Source organism: Anomaloglossus baeobatrachus, chromosome 4 (assembly GCF_048569485.1).
Source record: "Anomaloglossus baeobatrachus isolate aAnoBae1 chromosome 4, aAnoBae1.hap1, whole genome shotgun sequence".
Lineage (NCBI taxonomy): Eukaryota > Metazoa > Chordata > Amphibia > Anura > Aromobatidae > Anomaloglossus > Anomaloglossus baeobatrachus.
Window position 1 is genome coordinate 610,722,360 of NC_134356.1, and position 25,139 is coordinate 610,747,498.

Below are 25,139 nucleotides of genomic sequence, written 5' to 3' on the forward strand. Positions count from 1 at the left end.
CTGCCACCAACACACCAAGGACTTGGTCCTCCTGGATGCACAAGACACATGAGCGCCTTCTTGCTGCACTACCTACATGACCCTCGGATTGTATGAATTTGAACTAATCCTGAATACTGGGTTGCCACACTGTTAGATCGCCGGTACAAGACAAAATTTGGCGAACTAATTCCTGCCATAGAAATAGACGCACGTATACAGGAGTATCTGCAGAATGTGGTACGCAATCTTAGATCTACTTGTCCACTAAACACCAGTGCTGCACAGAGTGAATCTCAACGCTTTGTCATGGATAGGAGGAAATGGTCTTTTACTTGTCCACATCGGAGGGACCGAGGGATGGCTGCTGTGCTGAGATGGCGTTGAGTACGGTGTCCCTGCACAGTTGCACTTTTGGTCATATCCCAAAATGAGTTGAAAAAGGACAGATGCTGTTGGAAAGGGGAACAGGTGTGTTGGAAAGGGGAAAAAAGTTTTGGTCCGTGGATTTGGTGGTTAAGCAACTGTAACATTTGCTGAAGAAACAACATCTGTTACAGTGGGACTGGCAGATTTGGATAAAGTGGTATATAATCTGTGACCGCTATATAACGAAAATTAATAAGAAAAGAAAGAGAAAGGTATATATCCCCATCAGCAGTCAGTGTCCACCGTGCTCCCAGTTGGAAAAGGAGAGGTTGGCAACTTGAAGGTTTGGTGGAGGATACAGAGCTGTGTGGCTATGAAACTAATAGTAGCCTGAACCGAGTTAGACGCCATTCGGATCTGGAGACTGTGAGCCCTGTTAGCGTCACAGGGTCCACATGCCCACCCAGCCCAGGAACTCCCTGTTAACAACACAGGGGCCATTGAGTACGCTGACCGTGTGCGTAGGGGCCACACCTGTGGACAGCAGGCGCATCAGCAGCAGCAGGCCTGTTAATGCCACTGGGCTGCACAAGCAGGACTGTTAGGACAGGAGCTGGTCTTAACCGTTCTGCGTTACCAACTGTGGTGGTGGCCTGCATCCACCACCCGATCCCTGCCTACCTCTGGCCTAAAGCCGCAATGGGTTCAACACATGGAGGTGTGCTCTTTCGGAGCATAATAGAAGACTGCGCACCTCCTTGTTGGCTCCAGCCCCTTTTATAACCTGGGTCCGCCCCAAACCAGGGTGAACCACAATGCACCTCCTGGAGACAAAAGTAGAGTGACACGTCATGAGTGGCATAACTAGCGTCCTATTTGGAAACGCAACTTCAATGATGACCTCATGGCTGCCATGACCCAAACACCTCACCAGTCATCGTCTGAGCATCAATAATGCGGTGACAAGTCATAGGTGTGGGCCTCTGCAAGCCATTTGGGAGGACACCTGATGCCCTGTGGTCTATATGGGACCCCCACATCAGGGCCAGGGCCAAAGAGTTCATTACCGGACCTAGTCTCTGATGCAGGAAGTGCCTGAGCATGCTCAGTAGCATGAAATACAGTCTCTGAAAAAAGACTATCAGCTTTAGCATGGTGTCTATGCCCAAAACAGGACTTAGACCCGGCACGGAATGCAAGCACCTGTGCAAAGAGGCTTTTCACACTTAGTGTGGGAGCATGCGCTGTATCCCGAAATGAAAACTTAGCGTCAGGAATGGCACAGTCAGGCTGAGCATACTCACTAGGCGAAACACTGTAATTATGCTGCAGCTGGGGTACATCGGCACACGCATGCGCACTAGCTGCCTCTCCACACTTAGACGTGGAGGGGAAATTTGTCTTGGAGATGCTGTCTATGAACAGAAGGAAAAGCTAAAGGAAGCCTGACTTTCTATCCCTCCGAATTATGAAATGCAGCAATGAATTCCATGAGTTTGCTATAACATTAGCGTAGCAAAATGTGCATGAGGGTGTGATGTAGAGGTGCTAGAAATAGCTTGTCACCAGTGGGGCACTAATGGAATACAACAGCCAGTTCTATGATGCCACAAAATGGCAGTATTTTGTGCTATCATTATAGCTTATTAAAAACAGAGCACGAGGTTGTCATGCAGAGGTGCTGCACATAGATTTGCAGTAGTGTGAATTGACAAAAGTACAATAGCCACGTTTAGGATACAACTAGGTACAGTGAGTGTTTGCTAGTAAAATTGCTTAGTTTAAAAAAGTTGTAGTGTGCAATGCAGGCAGACGTGCTATGCAAATGTCTTTGCACTAGTGGGACTATAGCAAAGTCCAATAGCCACGTATAGGATGCCACTAGGTACACTGAGTGTGTGCTAGTATAATGGCTTCGTTATAATTTGTTGGAGTGTGCAACGCAGGCAGATGCGCTCTGCAAATGTCTTGGCACTAGTGGGACTATAGCAAAGTCCAATAGCCACGTATAGGATGCCACTAGGTACACTGTGTGTTTGCTAGTATAATGGATGAGTTTAAAAAAGATAGAGTGTGCAATGCAGGCAGACGTGCTGCAAATAACGTTCCAATACTGTGAATTGACAAAAGTACAATAGCCACGTTTAGGATACAACTAGGTACAGTGAGTGTTTGCTAGTATAATGGCTTCGTTATAATTAGTTGGAGTGTGCAACGCAGGCAGATGCGCTCTGCAAATGTCTTGGCACTAGTGGGACTATAGCAAAGTCCAATAGCCACGTATAGGATGCCACTAGGTACACTGACTGTTTGGTAGTATAATGGCTGAGTTTAAAAAAGTTAGAGTGTGCAATGCAGGCAGACGTGCTGCAAATAACGTTCCAATACTGTGAATTGACAAAAGTACAATAGCCACGTTTAGGATGCCACTAGGTACACTGACTGTTTGCTAGTATAATGGCTGAGTTTAAAAAAGTTAGAGTGTGCAATGCAGGCAGACGTGCTGCAAATAACGTTCCAATACTGTGAATTGACAAAAGTACAATAGCCACGTTTAGGATGCCACTAGGTACACTGACTGTTTGCTAGTATAATGGCTGAGTTTAAAAAAGTTAGAGTGTGCAATGCAGGCAGACGTGCTGCAAATAACGTTCCAATACTGTGAATTGACAAAAGTACAATAGCCACGTATAGGATGCCACTAGGTACACTTACTGTTTGGTAGTATAATGGCTGAGTTTAAAAAAGTTAGAGTGTGCAATGCAGGCAGACGTGCTGCAAATAACGTTCCAATACTGTGAATTGACAAAAGTACAATAGCCACGTTTAGGATGCCACTAGGTACACTGACTGTTTGCTAGTATAATGGCTGAGTTTAAAAAAGTTAGAGTGTGCAATGCAGGCAGACGTGCTGCAAATAACGTTCCAATACTGTGAATTGACAAAAGTACAATAGCCACGTTTAGGATGCCACTAGGTACACTGACTGTTTGCTAGTATAATGGCTGAGTTTAAAAAAGTTAGAGTGTGCAATGCAGGCAGACGTGCTGCAAATAACGTTCCAATACTGTGAATTGACAAAAGTACAATAGCCACGTTTAGGATGCCACTAGGTACACTGACTGTTTGGTAGTATAATGGCTGAGTTTAAAAAAGTTAGAGTGTGCAATGCAGGCAGACGTGCTGCAAATAACGTTCCAATACTGTGAATTGACAAAAGTACAATAGCCACGTTTAGGATGCCACTAGGTACACTGACTGTTTGGTAGTATAATGGCTGAGTTTAAAAAAGTTAGAGTGTGCAATGCAGGCAGACGTGCTGCAAATAACGTTCCAATACTGTGAATTGACAAAAGTACAATAGCCACGTTTAGGATGCCACTAGGTACACTGACTGTTTGGTAGTATAATGGCTGAGTTTAAAAAAGTTAGAGTGTGCAATGCAGGCAGACGTGCTGCAAATAACGTTCCAATACTGTGAATTGACAAAAGTACAATAGCCACGTTTAGGATACAACTAGGTACAGTGAGTGTTTGCTAGTATAATGGCTGAGTTTAAAAAAGTTAGAGTGTGCAATGCAGGCAGACGTGCTGCAAATAACGTTCCAATACTGTGAATTGACAAAAGTACAATAGCCACGTTTAGGATGCCACTAGGTACAGTGAGTGTTTGCTAGTATAATGGCTGAGTTTAAAAAAGTTAGAGTGTGCAATGCAGGCAGACGTGCTGCAAATAACGTTCCAATACTGTGAATTGACAAAAGTACAATAGCCACGTTTAGGATGCCACTAGGTACACTGACTGTTTGCTAGTATAATGGCTGAGTTTAAAAAACTTGGAGTGTGCAATGCAGGCAGATGTGCTCTGCAAATGTCTTGGCACTAGTGGGACTATAGCAAAGTCCAATAGCCACGTATAGGATGCCACTAGGTACACTGAGTGTGTGCTAGTATAATGGCTTCGTTATAATTTGTTGGAGTGTGCAACGCAGGCAGATGCGCTCTGCAAATGTCTTGGCACTAGTGGGACTATAGCAAAGTCCAATAGCCACGTATAGGATGCCACTAGGTACACTGAGTGTTTGCTAGTATAATGGCTTCGTTATAATTAGTTGGAGTGTGCAACGCAGGCAGATGCGCTCTGCAAATGTCTTGGCACTAGTGGGACTATAGCAAAGTCCAATAGCCACGTATAGGATGCCACTAGGTACACTGAGTGTGTGCTAGTATAATGGCTTAGTTATAATTCGTTGGAGTGTGCAACGCAGGCAGACGTGCTGCAAATGTCTTGGCACTAGTGGGACTATAGCAAAGTCCAATAGCCACGTATAGGATGCCACTAGGTACACTGAGTGTGTGCTAGTATAATGGCTTAGTTATAATTCGTTGGAGTGTGCAACGCAGGCAGACGTGCTGCAAATGTCTTGGCACTAGTGGGACTATAGCAAAGTCCAATAGCCACGTATAGGATGCCACTAGGTACACTGAGTGTTTGCTAGTATAATGGCTTCGTTATAATTTGTTGGAGTGTGCAACGCAGGCAGATGCGCTCTGCAAATGTCTTGGCCCTAGTGGGACTATAGCAAAGTCCAATAGCCACGTATAGGATGCCACTAGGTACACTGAGTGTTTGCTAGTATAATGGCTGAGTTTAAAAAACTTGGAGTGTGCAATGCAGGCAGATGTGCTCTGCTAATGTCTTTGCACTAGTGGGACTATAGCAAAGTCCAATAGCCACGTATAGGATGCCACTAGGTACACTGAGTGTTTGCTAGTAAAATTGCTTAGTTTAAAAAACTTGGAGTGTGCAATGCAGGCAGATGTGCTCTGCAAATGTCTTTGCACTAGTGGGACTATAGCAAAGTCCAATAGCCACAGATAGGATGCCACTAGGTACACTGAGTGTTTGCTAGTATAATGGCTTACTTAGAATGAGTTGGAGTGTGCAGAGGACAAGAGGGTACAGTGGCAGGATTGTGGTGCTCTGGGTAGAGGAATGGAAGCCTGCCTTTCTATTCCCTCCTAATGGTGAAATGCAGGGAGGAAATCCCTGACCTGGGCTACACAGACGCTGTTGCTGTTTGCAGGACCTGTCACCTATGGCTCTCTGACCCTGCCGGTACGAGCCCTTAAAAGGACTGCTAGAATGTGCTCTCCCTAAGCTGTCTAACGCTGTGTATGCAGCGCATACAGCTGTATCGGCGATAGGACAAAGGACGGAACTGCGACAGTGATGTCTGACACCAAAGACGCAGAAGGCAGATAATGGCGATCGTGAAGAAAATGTCCGGTTTTATAATGCAGGGACATGTGACATGCAGATCCTATCACACATGCCGTTGCTTCTCTGCCTCAAAGTCCACTTAGGTGTGTGTGTGTCTGTGATTGGCTGACATGCTGGCCAGCCCCACAAGACGCGCGCGCTTAGGGAAGGAAGACAAGAAAAAAAAAAAAAAAAAATGGCGATCGCCATTATAGAAACAGCAGTGATCTGAAGGCGCTGTTCACGCACACTATACACTGAAATGTGATAATAGTTTGATTCACAGAGTGACTTACACTATTACAGCAGAAACCAAGCTAAGATTTAGCTGTTTTTTGGCTGCTAGAACCGTTCTCGAACGTTTCTAGAACTATCGAGCTTTTGCAAAAAGCTCGAGTTCTAGTTCGATCTAGAACATGCCCCAAAATCACTCGAGCCTAGAACTGGAGAACCACGAACCACGAACCGCGCTCAACTCTAAATAAAATACGATATTACAAATACAGCATATAAAATATAGCAACAGAGCGTGTGTTCATCCCAGCCAATGCACATGTGCACCTCCTGAAGCAACAGGATGTTTCAGTTTAAAAATTCCCATTGGCCAGTGTGATAAATGTCTCAATTGATTCTTCATAAAGATTGTGATCTGGTAAAAAATGTATTTTCAAACTGTGGAAAAAGCAATAACACAAATCCTGTTTTATCAAATAGTTACATTTCGGAGCAAATTTATCATTTTAAATTTCTGATTGTTTTTTGTTCATATATGCAATGCTGCAGCCCAGCAGCTGCTCCAGTGGCGCAATCGGTCAGCGCGCGGTACTTATATAGCAGTAACTGATGAGCTATGCCGAGGTTGTGAGTTCAAGCCTCACCTGGAGCAGACTTTTCTTGTCTTCCTTTGTTATTTTGAACAAATGCGTTAGCCAAAGTTTCTCGAGTTCCATCATGATCTACTTGCACGATTGAGAAGGAAGTTTCCGAGAGATATTTACTTTTTATGGTTTCTTGTTTAATTTGCTGTATATTACAAAAGTCTCACCAGTTTTACCATGATCTAGTACCATATTGTAAAGGGAAATGTAAAAGATAAATTGTTTTTTTAAGGCTTCTGGGAGCCAAATATTATTTCCTTCATTGGCATCAATAATGTGGAGTGACTACTAGTGATGAGCGAGCATGCTTGTAACTACTCGGTACTCGCACGAGTATCGCTGTACTCGGGCTGCTCGGCGGGGACCGAGTAATCTCGCTATACTCGTGCTGTACTCGTGGTCTTCATCCCTGCATGTTGGCGCTCTTTTGAGAGCCAGCCCTCATGCAGGGATTGGCTGGCAGACCACTGCAATGCCACAGCCCTGTTAGTTGTGGAATTGCAGTGATTGGCCGGCCTGCACAGCGTGACCGAGCCTTTATACCGGCCGGCACGCTGTGCTCTGCTCACAGCTATCCAGACAGTGAGTGCAGGGAGAGTGTCGCTGATTCAGGGAAAGCTTTGCGGCCCTTTATAGCTTTTTCAGTTGCAGGGCTGCAAACAGTGTGACCAAAAGTCCTTCTCAGGACTATTCTAGTTGTACAGTTAGGTCCAGAAATATTTGGACAGTGACACAATTTTCACGAGTTGGGCTCTGCATGCCACCACATTGGATTTGAAATGAAACCTCTACAACAGAATTCAAGTGCAGATTGTAACGTTTAATATGAAGGTTTGAACAAAAATATCTGATGAAAATTGTAGGAATTGTACACATTTCTTTACAAACACTCCACATTTTAGGAGGTCAAAAGTAATTGGACAAATAAACCAAGCCCAAACAAAATATTTTTATTTTCAATATTTTGTTGCGAATCCTTTGGAGGCAATCACTGCCTTAAGTCTGGAACCCATGGACATCACCAAACGCTGGGTTTCCTCCTTCTTAATGCTTTGCCAGGCCTTTACAGCCGCAGCCTTCAGGTCTTGCTTGTTTGTGGGTCTTTCCGTCTTAAGTCTGGATTTGAGCAAGTGAAATGCATGCTCAATTGGGTTAAGATCTGGTGATTGACTTGGCCATTGCAGAATGTTCGACTTTTTTGCACTCATGAACTCCTGGGTAGCTTTGGCTGTATGCTTGGGGTCATTGTCCATCTGTACTATGAAGCGCCGTCCGATCAACTTTGCGGCATTTGGCTGAATCTGGGCTGAAAGTATATCCCGGTACACTTCAGAATTCATCCGGCTACTCTTGTCTGCTGTTATATCATCAATAAACACAAGTGACCCAGTGCCATTGAAAGCCATGCATGCCCATGCCATCACGTTTCCTCCACCATGTTTTACAGAGGATGTGGTGTGCCTTGGATCATGTGCCGTTCCCTTTCTTCTCCAAACTTTTTTCTTCCCATCATTCTGGTACAGGTTGATCTTGGTCTCATCTGTCCATAGAATACTTTTCCAGAACTGAGCTGGCTTCATGAGGTGTTTTTCAGCAAATTTAACTCTGGCCTGTCTATTTTTGGAATTGATGAATGGTTTACATCTAGATGTGAACCCTTTGTATTTACTTTCATGGAGTCTTCTCTTTACTGTTGACTTAGAGACAGATACACCTACTTCACTGAGAGTGTTCTGGACTTCAGTTGATGTTGTGAACGGGTTCTTCTTCACCAAAGAAAGTATGCGGCGATCATCCACCACTGTTGTCATCCGTGGACGCCCAGGCCTTTTTGAGTTCCCAAGCTCACCAGTCAATTCCTTTTTTCTCAGAATGTAGCCGACTGTTGATTTTGCTACTCCAAGCATGTCTGCTATCTCTCTGATGGATTTTTTCTTTTTTTTCAGCCTCAGGATGTTCTGCTTCATCTCAATTGAGAGTTCCTTAGACCGCATGTTGTCTGGTCACAGCAACAGCTTCCAACTGCAAAACCACACACCTGTAATCAACCACAGACCTTTTAACTACTTCATTGATTACAGGTTAACAAGGGAGACGCCTTCAGAGTTAATTGCAGCCCTTAGAGTCCCTTGTCCAATTACTTTTGGTCCCTTGAAAAAGAGGAGGCTATGCATTACAGAGCTGTGATTCCTAAACCCTTTCTCCGATTTGGATGTGAAAACTCTCATATTGCAGCTGGGAGTGTGCACTTTCAGCCCATATTATATATATAATTGTATTTCTGAACATGTTTTTGTAAACAGCTAAAGTAACAAAACTTGTGTCACTGTCCAAATATTTCTGGACCTAACTGTATACAGGCAGGCAGGGTATAGCCAGGTCGGAGTACAGTAGCAGAGTCCTTCTCAGGACTATTGTTGCTATATACAGGCAGGGTATAGCCCGGTCTGAATACAGGCTAGTGACCAGAAGAGTCCTTGTCAGGACTATTGTACCAGTATACAGGCAGGCAGGCAGGCAGGGTATATATAGCCATTTCTAGTGGTGACCGTATACCAGCCTTCATCATATCTGGGGCTGGTGTACACAGTCTAAAACAGTCCAGATAGTGTCTGACTTGTCTGTAATTGTCGCTCCCCAAAAAAACCTGTTAGGTTCTTATTGCGTCCGTGCTTGGTTTTTAAAACCGCACGTGTGTGCCTGTCGGTGGCAGCGTACAGGTGCACTTGTGTGCAATTTACACAAACTTTGATATAACGCACAAGTAGTGAATATACACGTCAGCACAGCATTGCAAAATGCGCAAGGGCATTGGCAAGGAACAAGGAAGTGGACGTGATGGTGGTGCAGGCAGAGGCCGAGGTCGTGGGCAAGCTCTAATTTCGCCACAACAAAGGGCCACATCTAGTCGCTCGCACGTCCTGTCCCAAATTCTTGGGGACCGCAGCAGTACACCGCTCTTGAACCAAGACCAGTGTCAACAGGTTGTTAGTTGGATAGCAGATAATGCTTCCAGTCAGATTGGCACCACCACAAACACTCTGTCTTCCACACGGTCAAGTGTCAGTAGCCGTGATACTGCACCGCACATTTCTGAACCTGATCCTCCTTCCTACCACCAGGCTGAGTACACGTCCTCCTCGGACATTAATGATCCAACACTTGGACACTCGGAAGAGCTGTTCACGTTTCCATTCACACATTCTGGCCTCTCGCCAGCTCATATGGAAGTGGGTCATGAGGAGATCGTCTGTACAGATGGCCAAATATTTGAGCAGCCACGTTCTCACGAAGTTGGCAACGTGTCTCAACAAGTGGTGGACGATGATGAGACACAATTGTCAGGAAGTCAGGAGGAGGAGCAGGGTGCGGAAGAGGAAGACGACGTGGTGGATGATCCAGTAACTGACCCAACCTGGCAGGAGGATATGCAGAGCGAGGACAGCAGTGCACAGGGGGAGGGAGGCGTAGCAACACAACAGGCAGTAAGAAGCAGGGTGGTGGCCCCAGGCAGAAGTCAGGCAACCGTTCCCCGGAACAACACGACGACACAAGGTGCCTGTACAAATGTTAGGTCTTCCCGAGTCTGGCAGTTTTTTAAGTTGGATCCAGATGATTCAAAAAAGGCCATTTGCAACACCTGCCGTGCCAGCATCAGCAGGGGTACCAAAACTAGCAGCCTGACCACCACCAGCATGATCAGGCACATGTCAGCCAAGCACCCGACTTTGTGGGAAGTACAACAGAGTCGAGGAGCAGTGCTTGCTGATGTCACTGCTACGTCTTCGCTGGTTGTGCATGCGAGCCAATCCCCTGTCCATGCTGCCTGCGAACAAGCCTCCTCCACTCCTGCACCTGCAGTTGCCTACGCAGAAAGAACACCATCATCAAGCACGTCCTTGTCCCAGCGCAGCATTCAGTTATCCATTCAGCAAACCTTTGAACGCAGGCGCAAATACACTGCCAACACCCCACATGCCACAGTTCTAAATGCTAACATTTCGCGACTGCTTGCGCTGGAAATGTTGCCTTTTAGGCTGGTGGAGACAGAAGCATTCTGCGACCTGATGGCGGCAGCTGTCCCACGTTACTCGGTCCCCAGCCGCCACTATTTCTCCCGGTGTGCCGTCCCCGCGTTGCATAACCACGTGTCACAAAACATCACACGTGCCCTGAACAACGCTGTTTCACCCAAGGTCCACCTAACCACAGACACGTGGACAAGTGCTTGTGGGCAAGGCCGCTACATCTCGTTGACGGCACACTGGGTTAATATTGTGGAAGCTGGGACCCAGTCTGAGCGAGGGACGGAACACGTCCTTCCCACACCAAGGTTTGCAGGCCCTACCTCAGTCAGTGTTTCACCCACACTCTACAGCTCCGGAATGTCATGCTCTTCAGCCTCCTCCTCCTCCTGCGCATCCTCATCCACTGTACCCTCCACACCAGTCACAAGCTGGAAGCACTGCAGCACTGCCTCGGCGAAGCGGCAACAGGCTGTGCTGAAGCTAATCTGCATAGGTGACAAACCCCACAATGCAGAAGAGCTGTGGACAGCTCTGAAACAGCAGGCAGATCACTGGCTCACACCTCTGAACCTAAAGCCAGGAAAGGTCGTGTGTGACAATGGCCGGAACCTGGTGGCGGCTTTGAGGCGAGGCCAGCTGACACATGTTCCATGTGTGGCCCATGTGCTCAACCTCGTGGTTCAGCGGTTTCTAAAGTCATACCCAGAGCTGTCTGATCTGCTGGTAAAAGTTCGCCGCCTGTCTGCACATTTTTGAAAGTCACCTACTGCTTCAGCCGGCCTTGCCGGCTTTCAGCGCAGTTTGCATCTTCCGGCTCACAGACTGGTGTGTGATGTCCCCACGCGTTGGAATTCAACTCTGCACATGTTGGTCAGGATATGTGAGCAGAAGAGGGCAGTTGTTGAGTACCTGCATCACCTAAGCCATCGGGAAATGGTTCAAATTCCACACATAACACCTGAGGAGTGGAGATGGATGTCAGACCTATGTACCATCCTCCAAAACTTTGAGGACTCCACCAAGATGGTGAGTGGTGATGACGCCATTATTAGCGTCACCATACCGCTACTCTGCCTTCTAAAACGGTCTCTGCTGAAAAACAAACATGATGCATTGCAGGCGGAGCGCGATGAGTTGCAGCAAGAAACAGTAGTGGGTGTGGGTGATAACACACAGCCCAGCCTCGTCTCATCACAACGTGCAGTGGAGGACTATGACGAGGAGGAGGATGAAGACATGGAGCAACTCTCCGGCCAAATTGAGGATATGACATGCACACCAGTCATATCCTCGGTTCAGCGTGGCTGGCCAGAGGACAGGGTAGATGAGGAGGAGGAGGAGGAGGAGGAGGACAGCATGTTCAGTCATCTTGTTGGTCAGGCTACTGAAGTCCTGGCTGTTAAGAGTCTGGCGCACATGGCTGACTTTATGGTAAGCTGCCTGTCTCGTGACCCTCGCGTTAAGAACATCTTGGCCGACAATCATTACTGGTTGGTAACACTGTTAGACCCACGCTACAAGGAGAACTTTTTGTCTCTTATTCCCGTGGAGTAGAGGTCAACCAAAATGCAGCAGTTCCGGAAGGCCATAGTCACGGAAGTAGGCAAAGCATTCCCCTCACAAAACGCTAGCGGCATAGGTCAGGAATCAGTGGACAACCGAGGCGTACAGCCGAGAGAGGCACAAGTCCAATCCGCCAGAGGTAGGGGAACAGTCTTTAAGATGTGGGACAGTTTTCTCAGCCCCTCACGTACCACAGCCCCTGAGGTGCGGGGTAGTGCCACAAGAAATCCTAAGTTTGCCCAGATGCTGAAGGAGTACCTTGCAGATCGAACAACTGTACTCCGACATTCCTCTGTGCCTTACAATTATTGGGTATCCAAGCTGGACACGTGGCATGAATTGGCTCTCTACGCCTTGGAAGTCCTGGCCTGCCCTGCCGCTAGCGTTTTGTCAGAGCGTGTTTTTAGTGCCGCAGGTGCAATCATTACAGATAAACGCACCCGCCTGTCAACTGAAAATGCTGACAGGCTGACTCTGATCAAGATGAACAAGGGTTGGATTGGGCCAGACTTCACCACACCACCAGCAAATGAGAGCGGAATTTAAAGTTTGCCATGTACCTCCACTCACCCATGGGTACACACTTCTGGACTTTGGATAATCACTGGACTGCTCCTCCTTCTCCTCATGCGCCACCATGATGACCGTTACAAATTGCAATACTTAGGCCTTTGTTTCAGGTATACCCCCAGTGGTAAATTTTTTCGCCCATTCTTTGCAGAATGGACATTACAACGACAGGAGACCCGCTCCTTTGCAATGGGAACAATGTTTTGAGGCCCTCATGCACGTCTCTACCCAGGGACAACGTGGAGCCTCCCAATTTTTGGCTGCCCTGCCTAAGGGCTATACTATAATACACCCACTTCCTGACAATGGACACTTAATGTTTTGAGGCCCTCATGCACGTCTCTACCCAGGGACAACGTGGAGCCTCCCAATTTTTGGCTGCCCTGCCTAAGGGCTATACTATAATACACCCACTTCCTGACAATGGACACTTAATGTTTTGAGGCCCTCATGCACGTCTCTACCCAGGGACAACGTGGAGCCTCCCAATTTTTGGCTGCCCTGCCTAAGGGCTATACTATAATACACCCACTTCCTGACAATGGACACTTAATGTTTTGAGGCCCTCATGCACGTCTCTACCCAGGGACAACGTGGAGCCTCCCAATTTTTGGCTGCCCTGCCTAAGGGCTATACTATAATACACCCACTTCCTGACAATGGACACTTAATGTTTTGAGGCCCTCATGCACGTCTCTACCCAGGGACAACGTGGAGCCTCCCAATTCTTGGCTGCCCTGCCTAAGGGCTATACTATAATACACCCACTTCCTGACAATGGACACTTAATGTTTTGAGGCCCTCATGCACGTCTCTACCCAGGGACAACGTGGAGCCTCCCAATTTTTGGCTGCCCTGCCTAAGGGCTATACTATAATACACCCACTTCCTGACAATGGACACTTAATGTTTTGAGGCCCTCATGCACGTCTCTACCCAGGGACAACGTGGAGCCTCCCAAATTTTGGCTGCCCTGCCTAAGGGCTATACTACAATAGACCCACTTCCTGACAATGGGCACTTCAGGTTTACAGGCCCTCATGCACGTCTCTATCCAGGGACAACGTGGAGCCTCCCAATTTTTGGCTGCCCTGCCTAAGGGCTATACTACAATAGACCCACTTCCTTACAATGGGCACTTCAGGTTTACAGGCCCTCATGCACTTCTCTATCCAGGGACAACGTGGAGCCTCCCAATTTTTGACTGCCCTGCCTAAGGGCTATACTACAATAGACCCACTTCCTTACAATGGGCACTTCAGGTTTACAGGCCCTCATGCACGTCTCTATCCAGGGACAACGTGGAGCCTCCCAATTTTTGGCTGCCCTGCCAAAGGGCTATACTACAATAGACCCACTTCCTTCCAATGGGCACTTCAGGTTTACAGGCCCTCATGCACGTCTGTATGCAGGGGCATTGGTGAACCTCACAATTTTGGACTGCCCTGGCAAAGGAAAATACTACAAAGACTCACTTCCTCAAAATGGGCACATTAGACTCAAGAGGCCTTCATGTACGTCTCTTCTCAGGGACATCGGAGTGCCACACAATGTTTTCACGTAAAATCTTTCATGTATTAATCTCAAAAAGTAACATACACCAGCTCTATCTCACTATTGGGTATGTGCCCTTAACATTTCCGCCATGAAAAATCATTTTGGGGTCATTTTGGAAGGTTTTCTGGTGAGTCCGTAAAAATGGCGTAAAACGCGGACAAAATAGTTCACAGCTGTGACTTTTCAGTGATAAATGCTTCAAGGGGTCTTCCCCATGCTGTTGCCATGTCATTTGAGCACTCTTCTGAGACTTTTGTGACATTTTTAGGGTTTCTCCATGCTGCCGGGGGGTCATTTCACAAAAATACTCGGGTCTCCCATAGGATAACATTGGGCTCGTTGCTCGGGCCGAGTACACGAGTATCTTGGGAGGCTCGGCCCGAGCTTCGAGCACCCGAGCTTTTTAGTACTCGCTCATCACTAGTGACTACATGATGAAAAGGACATGACAAAGGAAGCCCTGGCTCTCAGCAGAAAAGAAAGAAGCACGTGGTTATGGTTGTTTTCAAGTTGGAGTACAAACTTACAAGACCATTTTTGAAAATGCTATTAAAACGGATAATTGCCTGCTACAGAAAATAGAACCCACGGCATGAACTACCTTGAGAAGCCCCAGTGGCCTAATGGATAAGGCACTGACCTCCTAAGCCAGGGATTGTGGGTTCAAGTCCCATCTGGAGTGTTTGCTTATCTCTGACCCAGCGCATGGTCTGTCTAATCTTTCTACCAGTTTGAATTTGATCTTGCAAAATTCTCCAAAAAAGAAAGATTGCTACTTTTAATTGAAAGAAGTGTGACCATGCTAAATAATAAAATACGATATTACAAATACAGCATATAAAATATAGCAACAGAGCGTGTGTTCATCCCAGCCAATGCACATGTGCACCTCCTGAAGCAACAGGATGTTTCAGTTTAAAAATGCCCATTGGCCAGTGTGATAAATGTCTCAATTGATTCTTCATAAAGATTGTGATCTGGTAAAAAATGTATTTTCAAACTGTGGAAAAAGCAACAACACAAATCCTGTTTTATCAAATAGTTACATTTCGGAGCAAATTTTTCATTTTAAATTTCTGATTGTTTTTTTTTCATATATGCAATGCTGCAGCCCAGCAGCTGCTCCAGTGGCGCAATCGGTCAGCGCGTGGTACTTATGAAGCAGTAACTGATGAGTTATGCCGAGGTTGTGAGTTAAAGCCTCACCTGGAGCAGACTTTTCTTGTCTTCCTTTGTAATTTTGAACAAATGCGTTAGCCAAAGTTTCTCGAGTTCCATCATGATCTACTTGCACGATTGAGAAGGAAGTTTCCGAGAGATATTTACTTTTTATGGTTTCTTGTTTAATTTGCTGTATATTACAAAAGTCTCACCAGTTTTACCATGATCTAGTACCATATTGTAAAGGGAAATGTAAAAGATAAATTGTTTTTTTAAGGCTTCTGGGAGCCAAATATTATTTCCTTCATTGGCATCAATAATGTGGAGTGACTACATGATGAAAAGGACATGACAAAGGAATCCCTGGCTCTCAGCAGAAAAGAAAGAAGCACGTGGTTATGGTTGTTTTCAAGTTGGAGTACAAACTTACAAGACCATTTTTGAAAATGCAATTAAAACGGATAATTGCCTGCTACAGAAAATAGAACCCACTGCATGAACTACCTTGAGAAGCCCCAGTGGCCTAATGGATAAGGCACTGGTCTCCTAAGCCAGAGATTGTGGGTTCAAGTCCCATCTGGGGTGTTTGCTTATCTCTGAAACAACGCATGGTCTGTCTAATCTTTCTACCAGTTTGAATTTGATCTTGCAAAATTCTCCAAAAAAGAAAGATTGCTACTTTTAATTGAAAGAAGTGTAACCATGCTAAATAATAAAATACGATATTACAAATACAGCATATAAAATATAGCAACAGAGCGTGTGTTCATCCCAGCCAATGCACATGTGCACTTCCTGAAGCAACAGGATGTTTCAGTTTAAAAATGCCCATTGGCCAGTGTGATAAATGTCTCAATTGATTCTTCATAAAGATTGTGATCTGGTAAAAAATGTATTTTCAAACTGTGGAAAAAGCAACAACACAAATCCTGTTTTATCAAATAGTTACATTTCGGAGCAAATTTTTCATTTTAAATTTCTGATTGTTTTTTTTTCATATATGCAATGCTGCAGCCCAGCAGCTGCTCCAGTGGCGCAATCAGTCAGCGCGCGGTACTTATAAAGCAGTAACTGATGAGCTGTGCCGAGGTTGTGAGTTCAAGCCTCACCTGGAGCAGACTTTTCTTGTCTTCCTTTGTTATTTTGAACAAATGCGTTAGCCAAAGTTTCTCGAGTTCCATCATGATCTTCTTGCACGATTGAGAAGGAAGTTTCCGAGAGAGATTTACTTTTTATGGTTTCTTGTTTAATTTGCTGTATATTACAAAAGTCTCACCAGTTTTACCATTTTCTAGTACCATATTGTAAAGGGAAATGTAAAAGATAAATTGTTTTTTTAAGGCTTCTGGGAGCTAAATATTATTTCCTTCATTGGCATTAATAATGTGGAGTGACTACATGATGAAAAGGACATGACAAAGGAAGCCCTAGCTCTCAGCAGAAAAGAAAGAAGCACGTGGTTATGGTTGTTTTCAAGTTGGAGTACAAACTTACAAGACCATTTTTGAAAATGCAATTAAAACGGATAATTGCCTGCTACAGAAAATAGAACTCACGGCATGAACTACCTTGAGAAGCCCCAGTGGCCTAATGGATAAGGCACTGGTCTCCTAAGCCAGAGATTGTGGGTTCAAGTCCCATCTGGGGTGTTTGCTTATCTCTGAAACAACGCATGGTCTGTCTAATCTTTCTACCAGTTTGAATTTGATCTTGCAAAATTCTCCAAAAAAGAAAGATTGCTACTTTTGATTGAAAGAAGTGTGACCATGCTAAATAATAAAATACGATATTACAAATACAGCATATAAAATATAGCAACAGAGCGTGTGTTCATCCCAGCCAATGCACATGTGCACTTCCTGAAGCAACAGGATGTTTCAGTTTAAAAATGCCCATTGGCCAGTGTGATAAATGTCTCAATTGATTCTTCATAAAGATTGTGATCTGGTAAAAAATGTATTTTCAAACTGTGGAAAAAGCAACAACACAAATCCTGTTTTATCAAATAGTTACATTTCGGAGCAAATTTTTCATTTTAAATTTCTGATTATTTTTTTTTCATATATGCAATGCTGCAGCCCAGCAGCTGCTCCAGTGGCGCAATCGGTCAGCGCGCGGTACTTATAAAGCAGTAACTGATGAGCTGTGCCGAGGTTGTGAGTTCAAGCCTCACCTGGAGCAGACTTTTCTTGTCTTCCTTTGTTATTTTGAACAAATGCGTTAGCCAAAGTTTCTCGAGTTCCATCATGATCTTCTTGCACGATTGAGAAGGAAGTTTCCGAGAGAGATTTACTTTTTATGGTTTCTTGTTTAATTTGCTGTATATTACAAAAGTCTCACCAGTTTTACCATTTTCTAGTACCATATTGTAAAGGGAAATGTAAAAGATAAATTGTTTTTTTAAGGCTTCTGGGAGCTAAATATTATTTCCTTCATTGGCATTAATAATGTGGAGTGACTACATGATGAAAAGGACATGACAAAGGAAGCCCTGGCTCTCAGCAGAAAAGAAAGAAGCACGTGGTTATGGTTGTTTTCAAGTTGGAGTACAAACTTACAAGACCATTTTTGAAAATGCAATTAAAACGGATAATTGCCTGCTACAGAAAATAGAACTCACGGCATGAACTACCTTGAGAAGCCCCAGTGGCCTAATGGATAAGGCACTGGCCTCCTAAGCCAGGGATTGTGGGTTCAAGTCCCATCTGGGGTGTTTGCTTATCTCTGAAACAGAGCTTGGTCTGTCTAATCTCTCAACCAGTTTGAATTTGATCTTGCAAAATTCTCCAAAAAAGAAAGATTGCTACTTTTAATTGAAAGAAGTGTGACCATGCTAAATAATAAAATACGATATTACAAATACAGCATATAAAATATAGCAACAGAGCGTGTGTTCATCCCAGCCAATGCACATGTGCACTTCCTGAAGCAACAGGATGTTTCAGTTTAAAAATGCCCATTGGCCAGTGTGATAAATGTCTCAATTGATTCTTCATAAAGATTGTGATCTGGTAAAAAATGTATTTTCAAACTGTGGAAAAAGCAACAACACAAATCCTGTTTTATCAAATAGTTACATTTCGGAGCAAATTTTTCATTTTAAATTTCTGATTGTTTTTTTTTCATATATGCAATGCTGCAGCCCAGCAGCTGCTCCAGTGGCGCAATCGGTCAGCGCGCGGTACTTATAAAGCAGTAACTGATGAGCTGTGCCGAGGTTGTGAGTTCAAGCCTCACCTGGAGCAGACTTTTCTTGTCTTCCTTTGTTATTTTGAACAAATGCGTTAGCCAAAGTTTCTCGAGTTCCATCATGATCTTCTTGCACGATTGAGAAGGAAGTTTCCGAGAGATATTTACTTTTTATGGTTTCTTGTTTAATTTGCTGTATATTACAAAAGTCTCACCAGTTTTACCATTTTCTAGTACCATATTGTAAAGGGAAATGTAAAAGATAAATTGTTTTTTTAAGGCTTCTGGGAGCTAAATATTATTTCCTTCATTGGCATTAATAATGTGGAGTGACTACATGATGAAAAGGACATGACAAAGGAAGCCCTGGCTCTCAGCAGAAAAGAAAGAAGCACGTGGTTATGGTTGTTTTCAAGTTGGAGTACAAACTTACAAGACCATTTTTGAAAATGCAATTAAAACGGATAATTGCCTGCTACAGAAAATAGAACTCACGGCATGAACTACCTTGAGAAGCCCCAGTGGCCTAATGGATAAGGCACTGGCCTCCTAAGCCAGGGATTGTGGGTTCAAGTCCCATCTGGGGTGTTTGCTTATCTCTGAAACAGAGCTTGGTCTGTCTAATCTCTCAACCAGTTTGAATTTGATCTTGCAAAATTCTCCAAAAAAGAAAGATTGCTACTTTTAATTGAAAGAAGTGTGACCATGCTAAATAATAAAATACGATATTACAAATACAGCATATAAAATATAGCAACAGAGCGTGTGTTCATCCCAGCCAATGCACATGTGCACTTCCTGAAGCAACAGGATGTTTCAGTTTAAAAATGCCCATTGGCCAGTGTGATAAATGTCTCAATTGATTCTTCAGAAAGATTGTGATCTGGTAAAAAATGTATTTTCAAACTGTGGAAAAAGCAACAACACAAATCCTGTTTTCTCACATAGTTACATTTCGGAGCAAATTTTTCATTTTAAATTTCTGATTGTTTTTTTTTCATATATGCAATGCGGCAGCCCAGCAGCTGCTCCAGTGGCGCAATCGGTCAGCGTGCGGTACTTATAAAGCAGTAACTGATGAGCTATGCCGAGGTTGTGAGTTCAAGCCTCACTTGGAGCAGACTTTTCTTGTCTTCCTTTGTTATTTTGAACAAATGCGTTAGCCAAAGTTTCTCGAGTTCCATCATAATCTACTTGCACGATTGAGAAGGAAGTTTCCGAGAGATATTTACTTTTTATGGTTTCTTGTTTAATTTGCTGTATATTACAAAAGTCTCACCAGTTTTTCCATGATCTAGTACCATATTGTAAAGGGAAATGTAAAAGATAAATTTTTTTTTAAGGCTTCTGGGAGCCAAATATTATTTCCTTCATTGGCATTAATAATGTGGAGTGACTACATGATGAAAAGGACATGACAAAGGAAGCCCTGGCTCTCAGCAGAAAAGAAAGAAGCACGTGGTTATGGTTGTTTTCAAGTTGGAGTACAAACTTACAAGACCATTTTTGAAAATGCAATTAAAACGGATAATTGCCTGCTACAGAAAATAGAACCCACTGCATGAACTACCTTGAGAAGCCCCAGTGGCCTAATAGATAAGGCACTGGCCTCCTAAGCCAGGCATTGTGGGTTCAAGTCCCATCTGGAGTGTTTGCTTATCTCTGAAACAGCACATGGTCTGTCTAATCTTTCTACCAGTTTGAATTTGATCTTGCAAAATTCTCCAAAAAAGAAAGATTGTTACTTTTAATTGAAAGAAGTGTGACCATGCTAAATAATAAAATACGATATTACAAATACAGCATATAAAATATAGCAACAGAGCGTGTGTTCATCCCAGCCAATGCACATGTGCACCTCCTGAAGCAACAGGATGTTTCAGTTTAAAAATGCCCATTGGCCAGTGTGATAAATGTCTCAATTGATTCTTCATAAAGATTGTGATCTGGTAAAAAATGTATTTTCAAACTGTGGAAAAAGCAACAACACAAATCCTGTTTTATCAAATAGTTACATTTTGGAGCAAATTTTTCATTTTAAATTTCTGATTGATTTTTTTTCATATATGCAATGCTGCAGCCCAGCAGCTGCTTCAGTGGCGCAATCGGTCAGCGCGCGGTACTTATGAAGCAGTAACTAATGAGCTATGCCGATGTTGTGAGTTCAAGCCTCACCTGGAGCAGACTTTTCATGTCTTCCTTTGTAATTTTGAACAAATGCGTTAGCCAAAGTTTCTCGAGTTCCATCATGATCTACTTGCACGATTGAGAAGGAAGTTTCCGAGAGATATTTACTTTTTATGGTTTCTTGTTTAATTTGCTGTATATTACAAAAGTCTCACCAGTTTTACCATGATCTAGTACCATATTGTAAAGGGAAATGTAAAAGATAAATTGTTTTTTTAAGGCTTCTGGGAGCCAAATATTATTTCCTTCATTGGCATCAATAATGTGGAGTGACTACATGATGAAAAGGACATGACAAAGGAAGCCCTGGCTCTCAGCAGAAAAGAAAGAAGCACGTGGTTATGGTTGTTTTCAAGTTGGAGTACAAACTTACAAGACCATTTTTGAAAATGCAATTAAAACGGATAATTGCCTGCTACAGAAAATAGAACCCACTGCATGAACTACCTTGAGAAGCCCCAGTGGCCTAATGGATAAGGCACTGGCCTCCTAAGCCAGGGATTGTGGGTTCAAGTCCCATCTGGGGTGTTTGCTTATCTCTGAAACAGCGCATGGTCTGTCTAATCTTTCTACCAGTTTGAATTTGATCTTGCAAAATTCTCCAAAAAATAAAGATTGCTACTTTTAATTGAAAGAAGTGTGACCATGCTAAATAATAAAATACGATATTACAAATACAGCATATAAAATATAGCAACAGAGCGTGTCTTCATCCCAGCCAATGCACATGTGCACTTCCTGAAGCAACAGGATGTTTCAGTTTAAAAATGCCCATTGGCCAGTGTGATAAATGTCTCAATTGATTCTTCATAAAGATTGTGATCTGGTAAAAAATGTATTTTCAAACTGTGGAAAAAGCAACAACACAAATCCTGTTTTATCAAATAGTTACATTTCGAAACAAATTTTTCATTTTAAATTTCTGATTGTTTTTTTTTCATATATGCAATGCTGCAGCCCAGAAGCTGCTCCAGTGGCGCAAACAGTCAGCACGCGGTACTTATAAAGCAGTAACTGATGAGCTATGCCGAGGTTGTGAGTTCAAGCCTCACCTGGAGCAGACTTTTCTTGTCTTCCTTTGTTATTTTGAACAAATGCATTAGCCAAAGTTTCTCGAGTTCCATCATGATCTACTTGCACGATTGAGAAGGAAGTTCCCGAGAGATATTTACTTTTTATGGTTTCTTGTTTAATTTGCTGTATATTACAAAAGTCTCACCAGTTTTACCATGATCTAGTACCATATTGTAAAGGGAAATGTAAAAGATAAATTGTTTTTTTAAGGCTTCTGGGAGCCAAATATTATTTCCTTCATTGGCATTAATAATGTGGAGTGACTACATGATGAAAAGGACATGACAAAGGAAGCCCTGGCTCTCAGCAGAAAAGAAAGAAGCACGTGGTTATGGTTGTTTTCAAGTTGGAGTACAAACTTACAAGACCATTTTTGAAAATGCAATTAAAACGGATAATTGCCTGCTACAGAAAATAGAACCCACGGCATGAACTACCTTGAGAAGCCCCAGTGGCCTAATGGATAAGGCACTGGCCTCCTAAGCCAGGGTTTGTGGGCTCAAGTCGCATCTGGGGTGTTTGCTTATCTCTGAAACAGCGCATGGTCTGTCTAATCTTTCTACCAGTTTGAATTTGATCTTGCAAAATTCTCCAAAATAGAAAGATTGCTACTTTTAATTGAAAGAAGTGTGACCATGCTAAATAATAAAATACGATATTACAAATACAGCATATAAAATATAGCAACAGAGCGTGTGTTCATCCCAGCCAATGCACATGTGCACTTCCTGAAGCAACAGGATGTTTCAGTTTAAAAATGCCCATTGGCCAGTGTGATAAATGTCTCAATTGATTCTTCATAAAGATTGTGATCTGGTAAAAAATGTATTTTCAAACTGTGGAAAAAGCAACAACACAAATCCTGTTTTATCAGTTACATTTCGGAGCAAATTTTTCATTTTAAATTTCTGATTGTTTTTTTTTCATATATGCAATGCTGCAGCCCAGCAGCTGCTCCAGTGGCGCAAACGGTCAGCACGCGGTACTTATAAAGCAGTAACTGATGAGCTATGCCGAGGTTGTGAGTTCAAGCCTCACCTGGAGCAGACTTTTCTTGTCTTCCTTTGTTATTTTGAACAAATGCATTAGCCAAAGTTTCTCGAGTTCCATCATGATCTACTTGCACGATTGAGAAGGAAGTTCCCGAGAGATATTTACTTTTTATGGTTTCTTGTTTAATTTGCTGTATATTACAAAAGTCTCACCAGTTTTACCATGATCTAGTACCATATTGTAAAGGGAAATGTAAAAGATAAATTGTTTTTTTAAGGCTTCTGGGAGCCAAATATTATTTCCTTCATTGGCATTAATAATGTGGAGTGACTACATGATGAAAAGGACATGACAAAGGAAGCCCTGGCTCTCAGCAGAAAAGAAAGAAGCACGTGGTTATGGTTGTTTTCAAGTTGGAGTACAAACTTACAAGACCATTTTTGAAAATGCAATTAAAACGGATAATTGCCTGCTACAGAAAATAGAACCCACGGCATGAACTACCTTGAGAAGCCCCAGTGGCCTAATGGATAAGGCACTGGCCTCCTAAGCCAGGGTTTGTGGGCTCAAGTCGCATCTGGGGTGTTTGCTTATCTCTGAAACAGCGCATGGTCTGTCTAATCTTTCTACCAGTTTGAATTTGATCTTGCAAAATTCTCCAAAAAAGAAAGATTGCTACTTTTAATTGAAAGAAGTGTGACCATGCTAAATAATAAAATACGATATTACAAATACAGCATATAAAATATAGCAACAGAGCGTGTGTTCATCCCAGCCAATGCACATGTGCACTTCCTGAAGCAACAGGATGTTTCAGTTTAAAAATGCCCATTGGCCAGTGTGATAAATGTCTCAATTGATTCTTCATAAAGATTGTGATCTGGTAAAAAATGTATTTTCAGACTGTGGAAAAAGCAACAACACAAATCCTGTTTTATCAAATAGTTACATTTCGGAGCAAATTTTTCATTTTAAATTTCTGATTGTTTTTTTTTCATATATGCAATGCTGCAGCCCAGCAGCTGCTCCAGTGGCGCAATCGGTCAGCGCGCGGTACTTATAAAGCAGTAACTGATGAGCTATGCCGAGGTTGTGAGTTCAAGCCTCACCTGGAGCAGACTTTTCTTGTCTTTCTTTGTTATTTTGAACAAATGCGTTAGCCAAAGTTTCTCGAGTTCCATCATGATCTACTTGCACGATTGAGAAGGAAGTTTCCGAGAGATATTTACTTTTTATGGTTTCTTGTTTAATTTGCTGTATATTACAAAAGTCTCACCAGTTTTACCATGATCTAGTACCATATTGTAAAGGGAAATGTAAAAGATAAATTGTTTTTTTAAGGCTTCTGGGAGCCAAATATTATTTCCTTCATTGGCATCAATAATGTGGAGTGACTACATGATGAAAAGGACTAGAGTTGAGCGCGGTTCGTGGTTCGTGGTTCTCCAGTTCTAGGCTCGAGTGATTTTGGGGCATGTTCTAGATCGAACTAGAACTCGAGCTTTTTTGCAAAAGCTCGATAGTTCTAGAAACGTTCGAGAACGGTTCTAGCAGCAAAAAACCAGCTAAATCCTAGCTTGGTTTCTGCTGTAATAGTGTAAGTCACTCTGTGAATCACACTATTATGACATTTCAGTGTATACTGTGCGGGAACAGCGCCTTCAGATCACTGCTGTTTGTATAATGGCGATCGCCATTTTTTTTTTCTTTTCTTGTCTTCCTTCCCTAAGCGCGCGCGTCTTGTGGGGCGGGCCAGCATGTCAGCCAATCCCAGACACACACACAGCTAAGTGGACTTTTAGCCAGAGAAGCAACGGCATGTGTGATAGGATGTCCATGTCACATGTCCCTGCATTATAAAAACGGACATTTTCCTCCAGGACGCCATTATCTCTTCTGTGTCTTTGGTGTCAGACATCACTGTCGCAGCTCCGTCCTCCTGAGTCCTATCGCCGATACAGCTGTATGCGCTGCATACACAGCGCTGGACAGCATAGGGATAGCACTTTCTAAGAGTCCTTTTAAGGGCTCAAACCGGCAGGGTCAGAGTTAAGGTGACAGGTCCTGAAAACAGCACCAGCGTCTGTGTAGCCAAGGTCAGGTATTTCCTCCCTGCATTTCCCTATTAGAAGGGATAGAAAGGCAGGCTTCCATTCCTCTACCCAGAGCCCCAAAATCCTGGCACTGTACCCTCGTGTCCTCTGCATACTCCAACTCATTATAACTAAGCCATTATACTAGCAAACACTCAAGTGTACCTAGTGGCATCCTATCTGTGGCTATTGGACTTTGCTATAGTCCCACTAGTGCAAATTCATTTGCAGAGCG

General features: G+C 43.5%; 12 non-coding genes across 12 annotated transcripts; all 12 read left to right on the forward strand.

Annotated features, from left to right (window-relative positions):
* The first annotated feature begins 6,404 nt into the window (after window positions 1–6,404).
* TRNAI-UAU (transfer RNA isoleucine (anticodon UAU)) lies at window positions 6,405–6,497 on the forward strand. Its single transcript is given in 2 exon segments — window positions 6,405–6,442; window positions 6,462–6,497. It is a non-coding gene; the product is annotated as a tRNA-Ile (tRNA).
* Window positions 6,498–15,328: 8,831 nt separating this feature from the next.
* Window positions 15,329–15,421, forward strand: TRNAI-UAU (transfer RNA isoleucine (anticodon UAU)). The gene is given in 2 exon segments: window positions 15,329–15,366; window positions 15,386–15,421. It is a non-coding gene; the product is annotated as a tRNA-Ile (tRNA).
* Window positions 15,422–15,880: 459 nt separating this feature from the next.
* Window positions 15,881–15,953, forward strand: TRNAR-CCU (transfer RNA arginine (anticodon CCU)). Its single transcript has one exon. It is a non-coding gene; the product is annotated as a tRNA-Arg (tRNA).
* A 991-nt stretch (window positions 15,954–16,944) lies between these two features.
* On the forward strand, window positions 16,945–17,017 carry TRNAR-CCU (transfer RNA arginine (anticodon CCU)). The gene has a single exon. It is a non-coding gene; the product is annotated as a tRNA-Arg (tRNA).
* Window positions 17,018–17,456: 439 nt separating this feature from the next.
* On the forward strand, window positions 17,457–17,549 carry TRNAI-UAU (transfer RNA isoleucine (anticodon UAU)). Its single transcript is given in 2 exon segments — window positions 17,457–17,494; window positions 17,514–17,549. It is a non-coding gene; the product is annotated as a tRNA-Ile (tRNA).
* Window positions 17,550–18,008: 459 nt separating this feature from the next.
* On the forward strand, window positions 18,009–18,081 carry TRNAR-CCU (transfer RNA arginine (anticodon CCU)). Its single transcript has one exon. It is a non-coding gene; the product is annotated as a tRNA-Arg (tRNA).
* A 439-nt stretch (window positions 18,082–18,520) lies between these two features.
* On the forward strand, window positions 18,521–18,613 carry TRNAI-UAU (transfer RNA isoleucine (anticodon UAU)). The gene is given in 2 exon segments: window positions 18,521–18,558; window positions 18,578–18,613. It is a non-coding gene; the product is annotated as a tRNA-Ile (tRNA).
* A 459-nt stretch (window positions 18,614–19,072) lies between these two features.
* On the forward strand, window positions 19,073–19,145 carry TRNAR-CCU (transfer RNA arginine (anticodon CCU)). The gene has a single exon. It is a non-coding gene; the product is annotated as a tRNA-Arg (tRNA).
* Window positions 19,146–19,584: 439 nt separating this feature from the next.
* TRNAI-UAU (transfer RNA isoleucine (anticodon UAU)) lies at window positions 19,585–19,677 on the forward strand. The gene is given in 2 exon segments: window positions 19,585–19,622; window positions 19,642–19,677. It is a non-coding gene; the product is annotated as a tRNA-Ile (tRNA).
* Window positions 19,678–20,647: 970 nt separating this feature from the next.
* TRNAI-UAU (transfer RNA isoleucine (anticodon UAU)) lies at window positions 20,648–20,740 on the forward strand. Its single transcript is given in 2 exon segments — window positions 20,648–20,685; window positions 20,705–20,740. It is a non-coding gene; the product is annotated as a tRNA-Ile (tRNA).
* A 459-nt stretch (window positions 20,741–21,199) lies between these two features.
* On the forward strand, window positions 21,200–21,272 carry TRNAR-CCU (transfer RNA arginine (anticodon CCU)). Its single transcript has one exon. It is a non-coding gene; the product is annotated as a tRNA-Arg (tRNA).
* A 2,563-nt stretch (window positions 21,273–23,835) lies between these two features.
* TRNAI-UAU (transfer RNA isoleucine (anticodon UAU)) lies at window positions 23,836–23,928 on the forward strand. Its single transcript is given in 2 exon segments — window positions 23,836–23,873; window positions 23,893–23,928. It is a non-coding gene; the product is annotated as a tRNA-Ile (tRNA).
* The last annotated feature ends 1,211 nt before the right edge of the window (window positions 23,929–25,139 follow it).